The sequence below is a fragment of the Pleurodeles waltl genome, chromosome 12, assembly GCF_031143425.1.
Source record: "Pleurodeles waltl isolate 20211129_DDA chromosome 12, aPleWal1.hap1.20221129, whole genome shotgun sequence".
Lineage (NCBI taxonomy): Eukaryota > Metazoa > Chordata > Amphibia > Caudata > Salamandridae > Pleurodeles > Pleurodeles waltl.
Genome location: NC_090451.1, coordinates 526,308,323 through 526,315,696, shown reverse-complemented (window position 1 = coordinate 526,315,696; position 7,374 = coordinate 526,308,323).

Sequence of the window (7,374 nt, the reverse complement as noted above, 5' to 3'; positions counted from 1 at the left end):
TCTTTGTGTTGGTCTCGTTTGTTTTAGTTTGGCTGGAAAAAGAACCTGGTCTTACTGTAAACTTTTCTCATCATTCACTATTTATGTCAGTCTCTGAGCCACTGGTTTCCAGGTCACTGAAGGTCACAGGACTAACATTAGTTGAAGGTATTGTTCTAGGTTAGTGGTTCCCAACCTGTGGTCTGGGGGCCCTCCTCATGCAGTCCATGACCGCTTATAAAATTAACTAACATTAACAAGTTAATAAAGTGTATATACATAAAGTGGCTACATTTACATTTTAAAAACATACTGCAACTGTCAAGGAATTTTGAATTGGTGGCTTAAAAATTAACTAGTATCCTCAGATTGATTCGTGGGAGCAGTTCATGTATGTCACCTAGAATATAAAATGGACAATGTGTGGCTTCCGTTGAATTTAGAAGAGCTCCAGCCGTCCTATTAATTTTTTAATTTTCTTTATTTACAAATGAAATAAAATATGTTGTTACCTGTGTATGGGGGGGGGAAGGGGGGGGGGGGGGGGAGTCCCGATTCCAATAATGATTCATTGGCGGTCCCTGGGTGCCAGTGATGACAAATTGCCATCCCCAGAAGTTAAAAGGTTGGGAACCACAGTTCTAGGTGGCTGATCACATTTTTTGCTCATGAGAATAAACTCATACCTTACAACAATCACATTCATCTCATCTAAATTTTCTGGGTTTGATGACCTCTCAATATTTTGAAAGAACTTCTTTCAGTGTTTTACAATTTGTTTATGGTGCCATTCATAAGTTTTAGATCACATATTCTTTAGTTTCATCAATTTAAATTTAAATTGTTTCATCTTGTACTCAGCTCGTTCTATAAATTCTTTAACCAGATTACGAGAGGCCTCCTTCATAACATGCTCTCATTTTCAGCTTGTGTGTTGATTAATATCTTCTATAGATGCAAAGATGGTGATGTGTAATCCGTGAGGGATTGGTTCATTAAACCATTTGGACGATTCTTCACTAGATTTTTCAATTTGTAAAATAATTCTCTCAAACCTTCCGATTGAATTTTTTCTCTGTCTTTTCTTGATTCAGAGAATCAAAAATATTACTGAAGGCGTTTGTAGCAAGCTCTCCCCGTGTACTGATAAATTAGTTCATGGTGACCAAATTAGGTTAACAAATTTGTTCTGTGCCTACCCTAAGCTTATTTTACACTTAGTTAACAGAAGACGTAATCACAGAGTTTATATTCAGCCCAAAGTGCTCTCTAAGGTGATAGTTACCGTGCTATCACTAACATTTTTTTCAGTAAATTAACAAATGTAAGAGGTACCAAAAGTAAATAATCCACAATGCAGTTCCTTATTTTCTAATGTACATTTGTTGTAAGGATTACATATTTATGTACAACCCACTATAGTTAATTTAGGCTTGTACAGATGTGTAATAGAACGCACAACCTTTTATATTGAGAGCGAATTATTTTCATCACATTCATAAAACAGTCATTGTTTCTGTTCAATTTTTGTCAGATTACAAAGTAATTTACACAATCAATAACATATGTAGAAGATTCAAAGTATTTTATTAGTACAATGAATACATTAGTGACTCTTTCAAACCACAAACCAGCCAACATGTGTTTTGCGATGCCTGTCACTTTTTCAAGGCTGTTAAAACAAAAACAAAAATAAAGGATATTTTATCACACTATAAAATGATAAATAAAGCTAACAGAAGAACTAAAGCCATTATAGTTTAATGCCTCCAGTAATTCCGTAAGGTTATATAGTACCCATTGTGGTTGCTCATGTTTCTTATTGTTTTGTAATTCAAACTGGAAGAGCTCAAAAAGGAACATGCTAAGGCTAGATTTAACACTTCGAGTATCCTTGGGGAGGCTCAACTGTGACGTCTAACCCTACTATTCAATATTAGTTTTACTTCCTATGTTAGACTCAATTGTAATCAGAAAGAAATCAGATAGAAACAGTAATTTCTTATGAAGCAGTGACGAAAAGAATTTGCACTCGACAATATAAAAGTTTGTGTGGTATGTTATATGATTGCACAATTCTAAATGAACTGTACGTATGTTTTACATAAACATGTATTCCTTACAAGGAATGTACATCGAAAATTAAAGAACTGCATTCTTGATTTTTCTTTAGGTGATTTTTACATTAGTTCATGTACCTCAAAAAATATGTAGTGATAGTGATGTAACTATCACCTCAGAGACCAACTTCAACTGGTAAGGTCTTCAGTTACCTCTTTTGGGACGTAAAAAGTATGGGAACTGTGATACAGAAAGCACAGCCGTGGGAGCGGGGGAGTTATGACAAAGGGGGCAGGGTCAGCATGTGTGGCATGGCTACAAAGAGCCATGAGCCTAACGTATTAATGACTGACAGGTGTGTAGACCATAAAAACAAAAACTACAAGTACCAGAATACATCCAGTTAGCAGAAAAACAGACCTGGAATAATACATCACACGACATGGACTTTCCTGCAGCTTTGTATGTGAAACAAGAAGTGACAATTTGTCATATGGAAGATCAAGTACTTGGAGCTACAGTTGATTCAGAGTAGTACAGGAGATTGCAGAGATGGTTTTACAAGTGCTGATGTGCACATCAAAATACTGATGGTCGAACATTTACTTTCATCTAGAACAAAGAGGCCTGCTCACAAATTGCATTGCGTAGCACATGAAAACCCAGGGACCCGCCCCTATCCTAAGTATCCACTCTACGTTTCCTGTGATAAAGTCTCAGGATAAGCAGTATATGTCCGAAAAGATATGTTGATCTTTGCTGACACTTATTTCCTGTCTGAGTACAGGCTTTCCAGGAAAGTTACAGGTTTCACTTATAGGAGCCTGCTTCCATTCGAGAAAGCGTTTTTCTTTCTCACAAGGTGTAGGTATAAATTTGCTTTTGTGAAAAAGTATGGTAATGCTGATTCCCAGTAGTTCCAGCCCACTTCGACCTCGGTTTGTAACTTATATAATAAGTAGATCAGAGCAGTACTTTGTTTTATTTGTGCATGACGTGCAATCAGTGCCCATGGATTATTATCAACGTTTCTTTTTAATTAAGTATCCATACATCCCCAAATGCTGCAGGAGGTGGATTATAATAGAACAGTCTAAGGTTACCACCATTCTCAGAAAAAACTGATGCTTTCCTTTTATTTACATTTTGATCTCCTGGCAGTGCCAGGAGCCAGAAAAAATAGCGACTGTAAAATTCTCAGTATTCTTTAGTAAAATGGCAGTTATTACTCTGTTTGCTGTTATGTGTATTTGTATAGCGCACACAGGAGGGTGTCCTGGCGCTGAAGCAAAAGCTGTATTGGCTTAAGCCTGGGTCAGGGCAAGGGGGAGAGCTAGGTCTTCAGTTTATTGTGCAATTTAAGAAGTGAGAAAGTGGCTCTGAGGTGCAGGAGCATGTTGTTCCAGGATTTAGGAGTGGGATAGCAGAAAGCACGTCCACTTGATGTGGTTCTGTGTATGTGAGGTTGTGTGTGATTGCAAGTCCGGCTGAACGGAAGTTCCTGGTAGGTTTGTGGAAGGTTATGCAGTTGTTGAGGAACGTGGGACTAGTGGTGTGTAAGGCTTTGTATGTGTGCGTGAGGAGTTTGAAGAGTGCTAGTTTATGGACTGGGAGCTCGCGGAGCTCTTTGAGGTACAGGATGATGTGAATGTGGGATGGGAGGTTGAGGGAGAGCTTGGCTGCTGAGTTTTGTATGATCTAGAGTCTGCTCGTCAGTTCAGTGTTAATTCTAGCATTGAGTGCCTTGCGGTAAGCAGCTTGCTATTGATGAGGGCTTAGGCAACACTTGTGCGAGTGTTGGTGCAGAGCTGTATGAAGATCTTCTTGAGCATCTTGAGAGTAAGGAAGCAGGAGACAAAGACTGCATTCACTTGGCCGGTCATGGTGAGTTGGTTGTTGATTATTGTTCTGAGGTTCATTGTGTGGGTTGCTGGCAGGAGTGTGGGTCAGAGTTTAGCAGGCCACCAGGTGGAATTCCGGAGTGAGGTGTCTTTGTAGAAGTTTAATGCTTCCATCTAGTGTTGAGCTTGAGGCTGTTGATTTTAATCCAACTGGCAACTTCGGGAATGCAAGTGGAGAAGTTGGTCAGGTTGTTTGGTGTCTTTCGGAGCAGGAAAGTATGAACTGGGTGTTATCAGCATAGGTTATGATGATGATTCCATGGGTGTGAATGATGCTTGCAAGTGGGGTATGTAGGTATTGAACAAAGCAGGACTTAGTGTTGTTCCTTGCGGAACTCCAGAGATGTGGTTGACAGCATCACTGATGAAGGGAGGGGCCAGGCTGACCGACTGGGTGCAGCCTGTTAGGAAATAGCAAATCCGCCGAAGTGTGGGACCTTGGATGCCGGCTTTGAGTACTTCGTAAATTAGTGATGCCTTAGCTTGGGACCATAGACACTGTCAGAACTGCCCTCATTTGAAAGTAAAAATCTCACGGGATTCCTTGAAGGGGCCCTAGGTCCAGATGTGCAGGTCCACACTTGCCATGTGAAGAAGCAATCTGCCTCGTCGTTCCCTTTCTCATTATGGGATGTGGATTAAACAATTTCCTCTTTCAATCAGATGCTAATTGTGTGTCCCATGATGCAGTGTCCTGTGATATAATTATTGTGATGTTATCATTATGCTATTTACCATCCTCGAAATCTGCATAAATCTTACTTCTTTCTGTCACAGAATGTTAAAAGTATGGATCTGAAGTCTTTGCTTACAGGAGGGAGCATACCAGCCGATCACGTTTTTTTGCTTGCATTGTGATGTTTTTTCTCCCTTTCCTATTAGAATTGTTAGAAATACAAATAACAGAATGCTAGGTAAAAAGGAAAGAATTGATGATCTGTTTACCCTAAAGATTTCAGGTTTCCATTGGCTAGATTCCGGATATGTTTTTTTACCTTGAATGGAAAACTAAAAGTTTGATATCCCCAAAAACACCGTGCCAGGAAGACGGAAGGAAAAAGCAGACTGCCTTACACGTCCTCATATCTGACACCAGATGGTTAATGGGGTAGTGAGTGAATGAATGATAATCTTTATTGTTTGGTTATAAAAATGGTAAAATGCGCAGAACATAAGAGTACAGCATAATTATATAAACATTCATAGTGTATAAACATTTATAAAATAAGAATAGGGATCAACCATTAAAAATTATTACAGATGTGCAAAAGGCTAACTTATACTTTTCATACTATACTGTACATTTGTTCACCAGATTAAATACAAAACCTCCAAGATCTTCTGTGTATTTTACATAGTACTTATGCATAGAGAAGAGTTAAGAAAATGTTACAGTTCCTCAGTCACCCGTACAAACCTGAGCATTGACATGGCATTTATCAAGCCATGAATATGTGAAATGTTTTATAATAAGGAAATGACAGCGAACCAGTCAGAGACTTAATTTAGCCTGGAACATGTCAACTAATTTGACCAACTCATTTGCCAAGTGTATTTCCATTTACAGCATCCTGATATTTTCGACTAGGATCACCCTTTATAAATACCCACTACACAGATGTTATTAAAGCAGTCTGCAATGTTTGTTTGACAGTATCATACATGTTTGAGAAGGCATGGTGGGAAAAAAGCGATGGACTGGAATTTGGCTGCAAGTGATTTCCAGGGGCTGAGATTAGTTCAAGCTATCCACTCATCACTTTTATGTTTTTCTTAGTGTGATGCATTAAGTGCAGTGGGTAAGCCTAAAGTGATCTGTGCTCATAGGACTGTCGCTGCACCTTATCGACAGGCCCAAATAGGCTGAAACAAGCCTGGGTTGATTTTGTTCCCGTTCCCGTTCATAGGGGACCTGGCTTGACAGTGTGAGCAGCTGGACTGTTCCTAGTGGAGCAGGATCGTGGCTGATTCATGTCCGATGTACTATTGGGCAAAAATGATGGGGCTGTATTGTGGCCTAGAGTAATTACAGTGGCGTAGGTTACTTCATGCAGTGCACACATTGCTTTTTTGTTTTCCTCATCGCTTGAGACTGAGATATGTATCTTTATATACATAAAAAAACTGTATTTGTTCCGTGTCATATCATGAAACAACCATGCAGCATGATTAATATTGGGAATGTACATATCTTCTGTTACATTAGCATAACCTTGTTCAGGAGACAAGTATCTGCAAAGACTATTTATGGCACAGCTAAGCAATGCTATCAGTGACAATTCCAATAGAGACTACTATGCTTCTATGAATCCGAGTCAGTACCTTCACCACTTAAGCACGTGCCATCAGGGTTCACAAAGCACTCACACAAGGCCACCCATACGTCCAACTCATGCTGAAGCTCCTTATCTTTCTACTATGCTTCACATGCAGCTCCTCCGCCAATGACCACTCTACCACATCCCTATCCCTGAGGTCCACCGAAGGGGCCCCCTTCCCCATCCAGGAGATAGCCACCTGCCTGCTGGCCAACACCAAGGCCAGCTGCAAGAACGTATAAGCCATTTTTCACCCCTTGGACCTAGCAATATTCCCCAGCAGACAAAACTGCATTTTAGGATCACCCTGTAGAGCTGTGGTAAGCACAAATCTATCTAACACTATAGTCCAATAAGCCCTCACCTGTGGGCAGCCCCAGGCCAGATGCTAAAAGTCCGCCTCCACACTTCCACAACAGGGACAACCATCGGCGCGATACAGAGATATAGGGCTCAAAGCCAGGGGGGTCATGTAGGTATGGTGGAGAAAATTAAAATTAATCAACTTAAATCTAGCATTGCTAGAGACTGTGTCAGGGCACACACCCGTTCCAGTCCTTATCCAAAAGCGGGTTCCCAAGATCAGTGTCCCATGGCAATCGAGCCCACAAAAGCCTGTGGAAACATCTACCACCATGGCTTCATAAAGCAATGACACTAAATGCCGCCCTGACCCACAGTACATATTGGCCGCCAGCATACCTGACGCAGCGAGTGCCGCAGGGTTTGCAATCTAGGTCTGCCGGGCAAACTCCGTCAAGCCAGCATAATGGAGAAAGTGGCCAAGCCCCACGCATTTTATATGCATTCTTAAATACTTTATTCATATTAGTCAGATAAATACCTTTAGATTCTTTACCATGTTTTCTCTGCTCAGTATAATTTTAGTTTCTAGTTAATTCCTTGTGCCAGTGGAGAAAGAATTAGAAAACATCATCCTGTGGTTCCTAACAGAATTTCAAATATCACTTATCGAGAACTCTTAATACCTTATCCATAATCATATATGCATCTCAGGTGGAAGACTGTCTTAATAAGAGAATGCCTTTTGTTCCATCACAGGATTAACAATACGTTTAAATGAAAACAATTCTTAGCCTTAGTAATGCACAAAG